General features: G+C 45.2%; 1 protein-coding gene and 1 long non-coding RNA gene across 8 annotated transcripts in view; one reads left to right on the top strand and one right to left on the bottom strand.

The window, feature by feature from the left end:
- The window catches only part of LOC140398246 (uncharacterized), a 34,473-nt gene extending 24,503 nt beyond the window's left edge, over positions 1–9,970 (top strand). Inside the window, exon 2 of the long non-coding RNA XR_011937446.1 lies at positions 9,740–9,970. This is a non-coding gene — a long non-coding RNA (uncharacterized lncRNA). The remainder of the gene's footprint in view (positions 1–9,739) is intronic.
- Positions 1–16,835, bottom strand: part of gramd1ba (GRAM domain containing 1Ba) — a 1,045,225-nt gene that overhangs the window by 708,305 nt on the left and 320,085 nt on the right. The window lies entirely within an intron of this gene.

Below are 16,835 nucleotides of genomic sequence, written 5' to 3'. Positions count from 1 at the left end.
ACCGTGATTGAATCGAATGGTGAAACAAGCTCAAGATCTTGAGGTTCCAAAAGGATCAAAAATCCACTGAGTTAAAACTCTTAGAGCGCGATTCTCTGGAAAAATTTCTAAGTGCTGTAGCAAGCGGGAATTGCCGCGGGTTTCCCGGCGCTTGGCCCAGCGAGGTCGGCAAAAGTATTCAACATTAATTGGTCCACTTCACGCACCGAATGCCGGCTCGCCAGCTGATTCGCCGGGACCGGGCTCGCCAGCCTCCCGCTAACAATGTTGAGCAGCACTTAAGCTGCACATGCTCTCAACTAACCCCATCCAGCTTGCAACAATGGCGCCGAGGAGACCAGCCCCAAGATTCAGGGATGCTGACCTGGGTAGGCTCCTGGATGCGGTGGAGGTTTTGTTTTGTTCCCCGAGGGTCCCGGAGGGTGAGCCAGAAGGCAGCTCGGGCAGTGTGGCCAGGAGGAGCGGCCTCCAGTGTCAGAAGAGAGTGAGTAGACACCAACGTCCCACCCCACCCTTCAAAGGGAGTATCTCCCCAGGCGACTCTGACCCTCCCTCCATCGCTCTCCCTCTTCAGCACTTCCTCCACCCACAACTTCAACCCTCCCTTCACACCCTCACAACTGTGAACCACATGTGTGACTAACGATGCCCTCTCTGTGTCCCTTCAGGAAAAGCTCTCCCATAATCGGCGAGATACGGTGTGGTAAGGCGGGCCATGTAGCATGTGGGAGTCATTGCCTAGCATTCCGATCACACCTTGACATGTCCAGGCACGTTGAGCATCACGGAGGGTAATGGGGTGGTGTTGGGACCGGAGGGTGGGGGGGGGGGGGGGGGGGGGAGCGCTATAGGGTATTGTACAGCACATTAAACAACCTTTGCTCAATCATCATGATGCTTCAGTCACTGTCTTCCGCAATGCGGGCTGACCCCTAGACTCTCCAAGCAGCCCTCTCCCCGTGGCATCCACCCACCCTCCGGCCGTGGCCATGTCCCGGGAGCTATGTACCACCCCCCCCCCCCCCCCCCCCCCCCCTTCGTGTTCGGATGTTGGCTGCTGCGTGTGTGGTGTTGGCTCCCACACAGTGTCCAGGCATCAAAGTGTGATCGGAATGCTAGTCAATGACTCCCACATGCTACATAGCCCGCCTATCCACGGGAACCCACCCCATGGGTCAAGTGCATACTTAACGACTATTGACAATTCCCTATTCGCGACAGCCTTCAGCCATGCAGCCAGAGGCCTCAGCAGTCGGTGGGGATTATGGGTGATCGCTGGGGCAGGCGGGCAGGGACAGGTGTTGCCCTCAGAATTGGGTTGGGATCCAAGGGTTGGGATGGTGGTGCCGCGAACGATTGCCCCCCCCCCCACACTGCCTCACGCCTTACACCCCCCAGCCTCCCATGACAGCCCATCCCTGCAGAGGGTGCTCCACTCCCCACCAAGCACTGGGCTGGCAAGCCCAGCGTTGCCGTTCTCTTTGCCTGTGAGCAAAGATTGTTACTCCCCTCCTCAGCTCCCCACAGAAGCCCTTCCTCCAGGTTCACATTTGTCAATAGGAGTACTAATCCGCACCAAACGTGAGCACTTCCTGGGGAGGCCGGTGAATGACAGGAAGCCGTTGGAGGACAGGTGGCTCTCGATAATTGTATCAAAATGGGGCTTAAGTGATGATAATTGGTTACGGCGAGATTGAGAATTCGCCTACGGGAGCAGGCCGGTTGCATCGCAAATGTTTGGCGCCTGGCGCGGTTCCCGTATTTGGCCTCTCCTGCTATTCACTGGCCTCATTACGCTTCAGAGCGAGTGTAACAAGGCCGGAGGATCGTGCACTTACAATACACAAAACATGAACTGACTACCAACTGAGATTTTTATTTTAGAACGACCCAAATCCATAATAATCAGAATGAATATTTTTTTAAAAAGCTACCATAATCACAATAGTTATGAGCTAGGCTTGCCTACAAAATATGGGAGCAAAATGTTTGCTTGATTTGTTGACTCAAGGGTGTATAAATAGCTTATTATTCAGTGTGTTTTGATCAGCAAATTGTGAATTAAGACAATGAGCAGACGTCTTTCTAGATTTTGTCCACCAGAAATCACCATGAAACACTTCATGCCACATTCACAGTTTAAAAACTATCACCGAGTTCCACAGCATAGGCAACAACTGACAAAACTGCTCCAGTTTAGTAAGCTGCAGTGATCGCCAACTTTAAGGTGAAGGGTCATGGAATCCCAACTTTTATTTCAGATTGAGATCACGAGTCCTTCGTGCATGGATGGCTCATGAAGTTATCCTGGCATTTTCATCAGTGAAACAAAAGTTGAGAAATCATTACACAATCGCCACTTTCTTTTCATTACAAAAGCCCAAACAGATTGAGCTATCCTATCGATGAGTGTGACCACATCTATGCTGGGTTTTTTTCAGATCCTTCAAATTTGGTAAAATATGACAATTAAACAATAGTCTTCTCAGGATTAAATATGAACATTTTTCACATAGGTGTTAATTGTTAACTGTTCTGATATTACAACAAAAATCAAAGATGCTACTATGATGGTTTCTTAGCAACATGCAGTGACTAACTATTTGCTCAGGAACAGTGTGACCCACTGGAGAATTGAATAATAAATGACACATTACATCACTGCTTTTCCAACATAAAGGCAGTATTGTAGGTTAGCTCTTGACCAGATTATTATATGTTGGAAGTTTCATTTGCTAGTACATAAAAACACATCCTTTATTTGACTTGCAGTAGTTAGGAGAGCACCATCTCCAGGAAAATGGCAAACATTTTATCATTAATATACAAACAGGTTTTGCCATGAACCTCAGTTCATGGCAAAACCGCAACATTTCTCCAGATTTTTCACCCTTCCGAAATAAAAGTTAACAAAACACTTTTTCTTTATGAAGGGAATAGTGTATAATCACAGCAACATTGCAACAGTTATTGAATTAAAAAATATAAATTACAAAAAAGTGAGGAATTGGGAACATTCTGGGAGTACAGCGCAGGTTTACCAGGTTGAATTCTGGGATGGCAGTACTGCCATGTGAGGAGAGACGAAGTCAGTTAGGATTATAAATTCATTGAAGTTTTGAAGAGCGAGACGGGATCTCAGAGAAACTCATAAAATTCGAACAGGATTAGGCAGGGTAGATTCAGAAAGAATGTTCCCGATGGTGGGGGAGTCCAGAACTACCTTGAAGATAAGGGTTAAACCTTTTAGGACTGAGATGAGGAGTCATTTCTTCACCCAGAGAGTGGTGAATCTGTGGAATTCACGACCACAGAAAGTAGTTGAAGCCAAAGTGTGTGATTTCAAGAAGGAATTAGATACAGCTGTTGGAACTAAAGGGATCAAGGGATATGGGGCGGAAGGCAGGATCAGGGTTTTGAATTTAATAATCAGCCATGATCACAATGAATGAAGGAGCAGACTCGAAGGGTCAAATGGGCTACTCCAGATTCTATTTTCTATGTACGTTTCTATGTATGTTCTGATACCTTAGTGGTAAGAACACTATTCTTTGCAACAAGAGATTCAACAATCCTGCAATATGACAATAGGAGAAAGTGAATTGAAGAACTCTGATAGTATCAGGATTCTGAATCTGTTCCACTTACCACGTTAAGAACAATCAACAAAAGAAGATGCATCAAGCAGCTGTTATTTGGATTTTCTACAGAAAGCTGCAATTCCAAAAAGTTATAATCGCTGTGCGTGAGTGATATGGAATTCACAAAAATATTGTATAAATAAAATGGTTCCCCCATGATAGCACAGACTTAGGGCAGCACGGTGGCACAGTGGGTTAGCCCTGCTGCCCCACGGCACCGGGGTCCAGGGTTCGGTCCCGGCTCTGGGTCACTGTCCGATTGGAGTTTGCACATTCTCCCCGTGTTTGTGTGTGTTTCACCCCCACAACCCAAAGATGTGCAGGGTAGGTGGATTGGCCATGCTAAATTGCCCCTTAATTGGAAAAAATGAATTGGGTACTCTAAATGTATTTTTAAAAATGATAACACAGACTTTTACAGTTGCAATTATTACAATTCCAGACCAGGCCCCAACAGTGGCTAGGATACTGGACCAAGACCCCAATATTTTAATTCATTTGTAAAACTGCATGGAAAAAATCAATCGTTTCAGGAGAGATTGCATGAAGAAATGGGAGGTGGGATTCTCCAATAATGGGGCTCTGTCCCCACGCCAGCGTAGATTCTCTGACCTGAAGGGGGCTAACAGGGCCACAGAGTAGTCCTCGCAGCTCCGGCTGCGGATACGGGGCCCTGCACTTCCGGTCGGGGGACAACGCATGTGCACGGCTGTGGCCGGCATCGGCCGCCCCACACGACATGGCAGATCCACACCGCAAACCGGCACCAAAAAGATATCACCCCCGCCCCCGCGGATCAGTGGCCCCCGATTGCTAGATAAGCCCTCCCCCCATCCCCCCAGTGAAGGATCCCCCCCGCCCCCCCACCAGGGCGGCCGCGGACTCTGTCCGCAGCCGCCACTGGCCGTTCCAGACAAGCAAAACGTGGTTAGAACCACGCCAAGCTGAACTCTGTCAGTTTACGTCGGAGAATCGCCGCAGTGGCCTCTGTCAATGGCCCCCGACCCGCACTGCGGGGACCGGAGAATCGCAAGAGCGGCGTCGGACCGGATTTCCGGTATGACGCTCATTCACTGCCCCCGCGCCAATCGCGATTTCGGAGTGGATGCTCGGAGAATCCCGCCCAGGGTTTTGGTGCATTTAAAACAAAACTCTCTTATGAATACAATATTAAACTTTTTAACTTCACACCCCAAAAAACAGCTTACAATTACTCCTTAATACTACTACTCAGTTTCCCATTAAACAACAAGAAAGGAAACATATTGCTCTCAATCCACCTTAAATTTAGCAGGGCATAGGGCAATAATTGCTTTATAAAACAGAGTTGGCTCCTGCCAGAACCCCTTCAGACTCTGGCTTAATAACTTCAAAATGCTGGTTCACCTGGCGTGGTTCAGCTTGTTTCTTGCCCCCGGACAAGACTGCTCTGCTTTACGGATTATTTCTTTTTTACAACTACCCTCCTGTGAGAGAATTGTGGACTCAGTTTCAGGCAGATCAATATTCACCTCTTCTCTCTCCCAAAGCTTCTCCAAAACTGAGCTGCCGCCCTGTATTCCAGGACTCCACCCAGCAATAACACCGCCCCCCCCCCCCCCCCCCGCGAGCTGACAAACAAATAATCTCTGTAGGCTGCAAAAGCACATTTACTCCGCAGGGACTTCCCCAGTCAAACCACATTGGTCCAGTCAATTTCACCTGTTGTTTTCTAGAAGTTCTCAAAGCCTTTACAAAACAAAATCCTTTAAAAAAAATATGATCACTGCAGTCAAACACGCTACAACCCCTGGCTTTTAATTCTTAAATTATCCCAATATTTAGAAGCCAATATTCCTAAAATCCTCCATTCATCACGCAATATGTTGAATAAAAAGTTCTTGCTGCAACAATGTTAGGGGGAATGAGATGCTAAATGAAAGGCAGATAATTTCTGCATAGTGTGTAGAAAGGGTAATCAAAAAGATCAGCTCACCATGTTCTGGCAATAGCTAGTATAAAATTATACTTGCAAGGATCTACCAGTAAAGAAGTAATTCCTACAATAATCCACAAGTTCCTTCCCCCGGCTAATGAATCTCTCATTCTAGTACAAAGTATATACCAGCAAAACAGGCCATTTGGCCCAGCAATTCCATCTCAGTCCTCATGCTTCATACAAGCCTTCACCTCACCTGATAAATACACCGTTTTAATTCCTTTCTCCCTCATGCTGATCAAGCATCCCCTTCAATGCATCGATGTACATTGTTTGCCTCAACTACTCTCTGCAATGACGAATTGCATTCTCACTACTTTCTGGTTAAATAAATTTCCCCCATATTTCCTGTTGGATTCATCAGTAATAATCACACAATTATGGCCCCTATTCCTAACACTACCACACTTGGGAACATATTCTCTGCGTCAGCCCTATCAAACCTAATCTGGGGTAGTCATGTATCTTGTACCTGATTTTTCTATTCCTTACTGCTTACATTTCTCCACCAACCCTCCCAAGAGTATAGTTAAAATCAATGTAATAATGCTGATGAGTGTGCAGCTAAAATTATTTTTGGGGGAAAACAATTTACTGAAGCATTTGTAATTTTCACAGTGAAACAGATTAACATTCTAAACAATCTAGCGGCCGACACACTCTGCAATATTATAATAACATAACCAACTACCAGCCCCCCCCCCCCCCCTGCCCGAGCTCCTAACTACCCTTCTATTAGATTCCTTGTCTATTATTTTACACTGCCATGCCTCTCATTTTTCTCCCCCCCCCCCCCCACAACTTTCTGTTTACGTTCAGTTTTCCTTAAAGATGTCGATGAACAGCTGCCACCTCTGAGCAAACCCCTGATTTGAACCACTCAAGGCAAAATTTATCTTTACCAGCCTGAGAAACCCTGCCATGTCACAAACCCACACTCCTGGCTTTGGAGGCTCTGAGTCCCTCCATCCCAGCAAAGTCCGTCTCCAGGCCACCGGGGAGGCAAAGGCCAAAACATCGGCTTCTCTCCCCCCACCCTGTTCCCTGGATCCTCCGATACCCCAAATATTGCCATTTCTGGACTCGGAGTCACCCTCCCTTCCAGGACCTCTGACATGACGTCCGCAAATCCCTTCCAGAGTCCCCTCAACTTCGGAAATGGCCAGAACATGTGTACGTAGTTCGCCGGGTTACCCCCACACCGCCTGCACCTATCCTCCACTTACTCATGCAGCTAAAATTCTAATGGCGTCTGTCAAATGCACTCACACAGTCGCTGGGCTGTCTCCCAGACTGCCATGACATCAGCTACGAGGACATTACTCATCTGAAAATGATATGCTCAAAGTCAGTTTCTAAACACTCCCAAATCTTCCATCTCCTATAAGAAAGTTATCTACAAAAAATACTTCCGCAATAGTTTTTTTGCCAGTTTCTATGCATTTTTCTCTTTCAAAGCAGTTTTTTGTTCATATATGAAAGTATCATTCCAGACAGGTACCTGGCATCCGCTCAAGTCTCAATCATAATGTTATATCCAGCATATTAAATCACCGTACTAGTTTGCCTTTTTAAAATAGGTTTTTCAACTCCCTTCCCATCCCTCGGCTGACGGCATTGAAGAATCTGTTTGCCAATTTAGTGAGTGTTTAACTGTTGGTGGTGCGACTGTAAAATACACGTTTCTTGTATGTTTTTAAAAGAAAATAGTATTATTTTTTAATTTAAAGTAGCCAATTCTTTTTTTTCCAATTAAGGGGCAATTTAGCGTGGCCAATCCACCTACCCTGCACATCTTTGGGTTGTGGGGGTGAGACCCACGCAGCCACGGGGAGAAAGTGCAAACTCCAAACGGACAGTGATCTGGGGTCGGAATTGAACCCGGGTCCTCAGAGAAAATAATATTTAATAATAATAATCTTTATTATTGTCACAAGTCGATTTTACATTAACGCTGCAATAAAGTTAATGTGAAAAGCCACTAGTTGCCACACTATGGCGCCTGTTCGGGCACACTGAGGGAGAATTCAGAATGTCCAATTCACCTAACAGTACATCTTTCGGGACTTGTGACAGGGAACCGGAGCACCCAGAGGAAACCCACGCAGACGCGAGAAAATGCAGACTCCGCACAGACAGTGACCCAAGCCGGAATGAACCTGAGACCCTGGCACTGTGAAACAACAGTGCTAACCACCAAAACCCAATTTAAATAAAATGAAGACAGTCCAGCTCTCTCACATGCATTCAAGAGTTTGCACAAACACACACACAAAGTAAGTCACAAGTTGGAAGAAAATTTAAATAGTTTAAGAGTGCAATAGGACCAAAAAATACCTCGATAAAATTGTTTGTTAAAAAAAGAGTGCAATAGGAGATCAATTATATACAGATCCTGTAGACTGATGACTTGCATGGTTTCAGACTGGGCTCAATAGTCTTTCCAGAGACTGCACTCAGACAATTTAAAGATATCGCCATGCAATTTATGTATTTTCTTCTGAGGTCATCAGCTGCTGGGTTAATATTTAAGATGCTGTCCGTGGCATGTGGTTGGTCAAAAGACAGGCAGGACAAAACTTTGCTCTGAATTCCCCCAGACGTAATAGTTTCTCTGTAACTAGCCTCTCAAATTATGTTATCAGATTAAAGACGTAAATTAGAATACCCCCAAACTTAAAAACCCAAGCTAAGCAAGCCAAGACATATTGTCCTCAACAGAAATCATCCTACGGTATTTGTGGTGGGAAAGGAAGGGTTATCTTACAAGGCAAGGTTGGGCCTGAATCTGAGGGAGTTGAGAAGAATGAGGGGTAATCTCAGTGAAACATATATGATTTTGTGGGGACAAAAGAGAGAGCATGTGGATGCAGAGATGATGTTTCCCCTTATGAGAGTGACTAGAACTATGAGACACAGATTAAAAATGAGGAGTTTTCTATTTAAGACAGAGATGACAAGATATATGAGAAGAGGGAGTCGCTCGTCTGTGGAATTATTTTTCCCAGAGAGCAGTGGAATAACAATTATTTTAAGATGTGGAGATGCTGGTGTTGGACTGGGGTGGGCACAGTCAGAAGCCTTCCAACATCAGGTGAAAGTCCAACAGGTTTGTTTGGAATCACTAGCTTTCAGAGCACAGCTCATCTGCGCTCCGAAAGCTAGTGATTATTTTAAGTGGAGTTAAATAAATTATTGATTGACAAGGGTGCAGGGATAGAGAGGAAAGTAGGAGTTGATGCCACAACCAGATCAGTCACAAACTGACAAATGGCAGAGCAGGCTCACCGGGTCAAATGGCATGTTCCTGCTCCTAATTTGTATGTTTATTCTGGTGAATTTGCACTTTCAACCTTAAGGCCTTGCTCAGTTCTGCCCAAAACGGATTACAGGTTCTACAGTACTGAAGTATAACTTCCTTGAGATAAGTGTCAACATTTAAGTTGCCTTGCTGATAAGCCTTTAAACCTTTGTATTAGATTGTAGTGATTTATGTACACAATCCCCTGAATTCCATTGTTCTTCCACAGCTCCACAGCTCTCAATCCCTCACCATAGAAAATATATTCCAGTTAACCTTTTTAGATCCAGTTCAATTGGCTCAGTTTTCCACATTGAATTGTCTGCCAAAGCTTTGCCCACTCATTTAGTCTGCCCATGCCCATTTCTGTGCTACCATCCACACAACTTGCTGTGCCTCCTAACATAGTGTCACCTGCAAACATGGCTGCAAATGGTTCCTTCATACAAATCATAACACATATGATAAAAAGCTGAGGCCCCAGTATAGAGAATTGGGAAACACCAATTGGCACACCCTCTAATCAATCAGAGAATTAACCATTTCTCTTTGCCTACCTCCCAAACAATTATCTACTCAAGTCACAACGTTACCTCCAATCCATATTTAAATGATCAAAAATTAACCAGGAAAAAATGCTGGAAATATTCAGCATTGATAGAGAAATAATATTTACTCTGTTTCTGTCTTAACTGATACCGCCTGATTTGCTGAGTATTTCCATAATTTTCTCTTTATATTTCGGATTTTCAACATTGGAGTTTTTGTTTTTGTAAAATTAAACTGTCTTGATTTCCTATTCCTTCTTCCCCCCTCTAGCTGGAAACCTGATGGATCATGCTCAGCACCTCTACAAACTGACATGAGAACGCAAGTTAATTAAATAAGAGCAGACACAAATACTCGGCCTGCAACAACAGAGCTGCCATACTTTGCACCTGCCTACCATAGCATAAAATTGTACAAGTTAAAATAGAAACATGTGCCCTTGTTTAGTCATTGTTGTGTCAGTATAAATTTGCATTAAAACTAAGGAACTGACAAACAACAGTAGCTTGTCCCCTACAATCATTTTAAGTATTGGTGATTTTTTAAAACAAATTATACGTTTATGTCATTGGCTAGACCAGCATTTATCCCCTGTCCTGAATTGGCATTGAGGAGATGATGGTGAGCTGCTTTCTTGAACTGCTGCAGCCCATATGTTGTAGGAATATCCAGAGTGCATTAAAAGGGGAATTCCATGATTTTGATGGTGCAGGAACAGCAACATAGTTCCAAGACAGGATGGCGTGTTGCTTGGAAGGGAACATTAAGGAGCTGGTGTTCCCATGAATCTGCTGCCATTGTCCTTCTAGGGATAGAGGTCGAGGCCGGGATTCTCCGAGCTTGCTCCGGGTTGGAGAATCGGCGGTGACACCGGAAATTCCCGCTAAGCCGCTCCGACGCCGGGACTCGATTCTCTGGCGACCGGAGAATAGGCGTCAGCCGCACAGTCGACGGGGCGCAGGTCGGGGGCCATTCAAAATGGCCCCCACAGTGATTCACCGCGATCGACCGGCCGTGTTCCCGCCGAGTTCCGCCAGCATGGTTCCAACCTGGTTCCACCCGGCGGGAGCTCGGACCCGCGGCCACGCTGGCCATCCCAGTCGGGGGGCAGGGGGATCAGAGTCTGGGAGGGGCCTCCACGATGGCCATACCCACGATCAGGACTACCGATCAGCGGGCGCGGGCGATCCGGGGAGGGGGGGGGGTGTGGCTACCTTCTTCCGCGCCGGTCCGCTGTGTCGTTATGCCATGTTGTGTTAAGTAATGTGTTAAGAGTCATTGCAATTAGTTGTCTCATTTATGTTAAGTATCCATTAATTGACACTGATATGTAAAGGGGCTTCAGGTGGCCTCTGTCAGGTGGTGTGTTGTTAAGAGTTTTGTGCAGAGGCTGTGGAAGTGAAATAAATGGTGTTTGGTGAAAAGGAACAAGAACTTTAGACTCTTCATTTCACAGAAACTAAAACGTCTAACAATGGTAGCAGAGGATGGTTGCTGTGCAAATGTGAAGGATTGGAAGATACAACTTTTCCTGATCAAACCAAGGAGTGAGTGAGAAGGAGAAAAAAAAGATACATGGCTGAACCCAGGATAAAGATGGCTCGACATGACTATCCTCCCTTATTTTCTGAAAGGGAATCGTACGACCAATGGAGAAGTGCAGTAGTTATGTGGACGAAAGTAACTGCTTTGGGAAAGAGAAAACAAGGTATGGCATTGGCTCTTTCTCTACCATATGGCAGTAAAATCCAAAACAAAGTGCTTTCTGAGCTGGAATTGGAAGAGTTAGACTCAGAAGAAGGTCTGGAGACTTTATTACATTATATGGATAAGATTTATAAGAAAGATGACTTGTTAAGTGCGTATGAAGCATGGTCGGATTTTGATAAGTTCCGGAAAATGGAGGATATCTCCATGGAAGACTATAAAATGGAATTTGGCAGACTATATAAAAGGCTGCAGAAACACAACCTGGAATTTCCACAGTCTGTGTTGGCCTTTAAATTACTTGACTGTGCTAGAGTGAGCAACATGGATAGGCTCCTGGTTTTGACAGGAGTTCAGTTTACTGATAAGGATACCTTATTCGAACAGATGACAAAAGCTTTACATGGGGAAACATTCGATTCCGTTGGCTCTGATGACCCAAATAGGTCAGCCTGCAATAAGGCAGAATATGGAAGATACACTAGTAACAGGATGGTGAAATTGTATGGCTACGAACAGGGCTCAAGACTATAGAAGGAGACCGAGACAAGGAAATTATGAAGACAGAAACCCAGTTAGAACCTACAATAGGAAGATGAACCCCAGAAATGCACGGGGCATGATAAATCGATGTTTTCGATGTGACTCTCAATACCATTATGCTTTCAACTGTCCAACTCGTTATGATAGAGTGTTTGAAGCGACACATGACACGGAAGAGTCAGAAGAGGAAAAAGATAGTGACCAGAAAGAAGACATTGTCCTATTGACAAGCAGTTTTACGCCGGTAATGAGGGTGTTGGTTGCAGAATCCTTCAATTGTGCTGTATTGGACAGTGGCTGCACATCTACTGTGTGTAGAATTGACTGGTTAAAATGTTACCTGGACTCTTTGAATGCTGAAAATCGTAAGAAGGTTAAGGAATTTGAAAATTCCACAAGTTTCAGGTTTGGGGATGATAATACTCCGAAGTCGCTGAAAAGAGTGGTGATCCCTTACAATATTGCCGGAGCAAATCATTTCATTAGCACGGATATTGTATCAAGTGAGATACCTTTGCTTCTGAGCAGACCATCGATGAAGAAAGCACACATGAAACTGGATATGGAACAGGATAAGGCAACAGTTTTTGGAAAGACTGTAGACTTACAATTTACACAGTTGGGACACTATTGTATTCCATTACTGACAAATAATTTTTCAAGTAGAGTGGTTAAGGATGTGTTAATGGCAGTTGAAAATGGGACTTTAGCTGATAAAAAGCTTGTGGTATTAAAACTGCATAGGCAATTTGCACATCCGTCTCCTCGGAGGCTGAAAATTTTATTAAAGGATGCAGGGGTAAGGGATGACAACTATACTAAACTGATAGAACAGGTAAGTGACCGCTGTGAAGTTTGTAGGAAGTACAGAAGGACACCCGCACGACCGATAGTAATCCTACCTTTGGCCAGGGATTTTAACGACATTGTGGCCATGGACCTTAAGATCTGGGATAAAGCAAATAATATATTTATTTTGCATTTTGTAGATTTAGCAACCAGATTTAGTCAATCAACGATTGTACGAAGTAAAGAAAAGAAAGTAATTCTGGATCAAATTGTGGAAAAATGGATAGGGACAGGAATGGGTCCACCGGCAAAATTCATTACGGACAATGGCGGAGAATTTGCTAATGATGAGTTTAGGGATATGTGTGAAAACATGAATATCAGAGTTATGAATACGGCTGCAGAAAACCCATTTAGTAATGGTGTCATCGATGACATGCTTCGGAAAATTTTGGCAAATCGACCAAATTGCAGGCTAAATTCAGCTTTAACATGGGCAGTACATGCAAAGAATTCATTGCAGATGGTTGGGGACTATAGTCCTTATCAATTAGTGTTTGGTAGAAAGCCTAAAATTCCGTCCATTTTGGATGACCAGCATCCAGCTTGGGAGGGGCCTACAATGATCTCTGGTTTTGCTGTACATTTAAATGCATTACATAGCAGTAGAAAAGCTTTTTTGGAAGCAGAAGTCTCTGAAAGAATTCGCAGAGCTTTAAGACATAACGTACGGCCATCAGATGCCGTTTTTCAGCAAGGAGACATGGTATACTATAAGAGAGACAATTCTAATGAATGGAAAGGCCCAGGGAAGATCATAAGCATAGATGGCAAAACAATTATTTTGCAACATGGTAATCAAACTGTTAGGGTTCATTCATCAAGGATAATGGGTACAGATTACGAATTTTCAAATTTAGACAGAGCAGACAGACATGACGAGGAACCAGAGTCATCTGGTACGCATGTGTTACAGAACTATGAGGACCAATTAACTGATACAGACAGGGTTTCTGTGGAGGAACACAACTCTTCTGGTGAATTAAAACAGGCCATTTTTCCGAAAGGGCAACTGCCAAAAGTTGGTACAAAAGTGACATACTTGCCTGTGAGAGTTTGGCTCAAGATAGAATAGAGCTCGATGGGAAAATGGAATGTCAAATAGAGCTTTGTGTAAACTGGAATGTCAAGGCTTTGTAATCGCTTCTGCTTTTGCACTAGACAGTTTGCAGTAACAAGATACAGCCTTGGGAATGGTTCCTAATTCTAAAGATAACCATAACTAAGCTGAGAGCAACAGAATGCCGTAATTTAGGCCTCCTCTAAGGGGGCCATCCTCATAAAAGAAACAGTGTCATATATTGTATATCAGCTACTGTCGGATGTATTAACTTTGGCTTGCTGCTGCACCTCCCCGAGATACAATGGTGCAGCCCCGGCCGTGAATAAACCTATGTTGAAGTGACTTGGTGTTCGATTGATCATTTCATCCGGACTGAAGGGAAACACATTCTCATTTAGTGGCAGCGGTGGGATCTCAAGAAGCCTCGCCAGGAGCAGACAGTGTAACTGACTGATCGTGTCCGGAGGCGAAGGAGGGATCGGGCCCCCAAATGTGAGTACCCTTGTTACCACTTTGGTTTCCTCCTCCGCTGTACCGAGCGCGACCTAGTCCTACCGTCTGTTTCTGAAGAGACTCTTACGAGATCCAGGTCAGTCCGGCGAAACCATTGCAGTCAGGGTTAGAGGCCCGAGACAGGGTTAGAGGCCCGTAAGGGGTTAGAGTCCTCTTTGAATTAGGGTTAAAGGCCAGTGCGCGAGGGTTAGAGGCCCTCGGCTGAAGAAAGGTGCTTGGCTGATGATGATCCTTCTGGTTGCTTGATACCTTCGCGATAAAAGGTTGCCCATAAAACAAGTGATTGTCTCAACCAGTGTCTTGACTTGTTCGACACTTTGGGTTGACTATTGGCTACAGCGGAGCCCAATACCTCCATCCAAAATATAGTACTTCCCATGAGGTGCGGATGACGCCTTAAACTCCACAATAAACAGGGTTCCACCGTCGCGTACCCTGTCGGAACACTCGAATAATTGCCTAAGCCTCCTGTTTGGGTAACGGGGCAGGATAACCCTGTTTAAATTCTTGATTGAATGAGCGATTTAGGATCGCCATCAAAATTAAGTAGGTAACCACAAGGATCATCCCAGGATAGGAGACAATGGGTAATACTCTGGATAGCACCTCTGATAGTGGAAGCGCGCTTCAGACTCTTTGCGAACAGTATCCGGAACATTCTAAGCAGCTGCGGCAGTTGTCGGGGGAGTTGCATAAGAATTTGGGAACGGGAAAATGGCCCCTGGGGGCCCGAAGGATTTGCCTACGGTTGTAGAGGCACAACAAATTATCTAGCAACATAACCGTAGCTCCACGGCTAAGAAATTGATTGAGTTATGGCAGGAGTACTGTCAAAAATTTAAAGATGCATCTCTATTGGCTAGCTGGCAGGATAATGCCTTAAAGTTGGGCACTGAATTAACGGAAGGGGGAATTGTTAAAACTGCGGGGGTTTTGAAAAAGGAATGTGCCCACCAGAAGAGACCCAAGTCTCTCGAGCCCCCGACCCCTAAATCAGGACCGTGCGGTCGAATGGGCAGCCTTGCCTTGACCGAGGGAGACGATGACGATGACCCTGAAAATTGGCAATATCGGGGGCAGCCGACTGCTCCTCCACCACCGCCACCCCGCCTGCACTCAGAGCCTTGCTTCTATTTACACCAGCCTCCAGTCGGCGGCTAACCTTACCCTCCAGCAGGATATTGTGGTTTAAAGTTCTCACTCTGTCACGGCCCTGCTCGGCCAGCTACAAACCCAACATTTAACCATGGCTCGGCAGAACAAATACGAGATTTATCTCCTGAATAATCCCAAGCTCCAATTTCCCCACTGCACCACTATCAATCCGGCGAATTTTCTCTCCGAGCCACCTTCAGAATTCTCACACCCTGGCCACAATTGCCTGACGCTCCTCAGAGAGGACGCCTCCGTGCGAGATGATCTCACTGATACTCCCCTGCCCGATACAGACTTAACTGTTTTCACCGACGGCAGTGCTTCCGTCGGCGACAGGGGGGATAGATTATCAGGGTACGCTATAGTTAATTAGCAGGGCGAAACTCTGGAAGCAGCAGCATTTGAAACGCCGTTCTCTGCCCAACAAGCCGAGCTATTTGCACTTATCCAAGCGTGCGTGTTAGGAGAGAATAAGAAAATAAACATTTACACAGACTCCAGCACGCATTTGGAGTCGCACACGACTTCGGTCAATTATGGAAGAACAGGGGATTTCTTACATCCACAGGCACTCAGATATCCCACAAACAGTTAGTTACACAATTACTACAGGCTTTAATGCTCCCTAAACCAATAGCCGTAATAAAGTGCGCTGCCCATACAACAGGCAAAACCCCGGTGGACGCGGGTAATCGGCAGGTGGACCACCAAGCCAAAGAGGCTTCTCGCTTAAAAGACATGGTGATACCAAAAATGATGAGCCAGACTAAAAGCTCCAAGGGTCAGTCTCCCTCTGAAAAGCCAATGCCGACCATCACTGACGTCATTCAGTTCCAGGAGGACGCTCCTGCCTGTGTAAAAAGATTATGGGAAGAATTGGGATGTTGTTATGATCCTGTAAACAAATTGTGGGTCACCCCAGCAGGGCAAACTTATATGCCCGATGCATTAGCAGCCTGGGTCACCGAATGTGTTCACTTTGGAACTCATTGTGGTGCGCGAGCTACAGGTGATGTATTGCTCAAGACTTGGTGGCATCCAAGACTGCAGGACATAGCACAAAACATTAGCAGTCGTTGCCTATTATGTCAGCAGGATAATCCTAGAAAAGCAATACCCTGTGAAATGGGTAAAACCCCGCTACCGGAGGGTCCTTTTGAAACCCTCCAAATGGACTATATTGAGCTGGAAAGATGTCAATGTTATAAACATGTATTAGTTATTGTTGATGTATTTAGTAAATGGATAGAAGCTACCCCCACTGTAGATAACAAAGCTTCCACTGTAGTAAAAGTTTTGATGCGAGAAATTGTTCCTAGATTTGGGATTCCATATCGATTAGGTTCTGATAATGGACCTCATTTTGTGGGACAGATCAATAAGGAATTTTGTACTCAGCTGGGAATAAAACAACAATTACATTGCGCATACCGACCCCAAGCAGCGGGAATGGTAGAAAGGGCTAATCAGACATTAAAAACGAAACTGGTGACTTCCGGTTGCGGCGATGCCCTGCTAGCCGCACGTTTCGGCGGC

This window comes from Scyliorhinus torazame, chromosome 21 (assembly GCF_047496885.1).
Source record: "Scyliorhinus torazame isolate Kashiwa2021f chromosome 21, sScyTor2.1, whole genome shotgun sequence".
Classification (NCBI taxonomy): domain Eukaryota; kingdom Metazoa; phylum Chordata; class Chondrichthyes; order Carcharhiniformes; family Scyliorhinidae; genus Scyliorhinus; species Scyliorhinus torazame.
The sequence above is the reverse complement of the archived record's forward strand: the minus strand, read 5'-3'. Positions and strand labels throughout refer to the sequence as shown.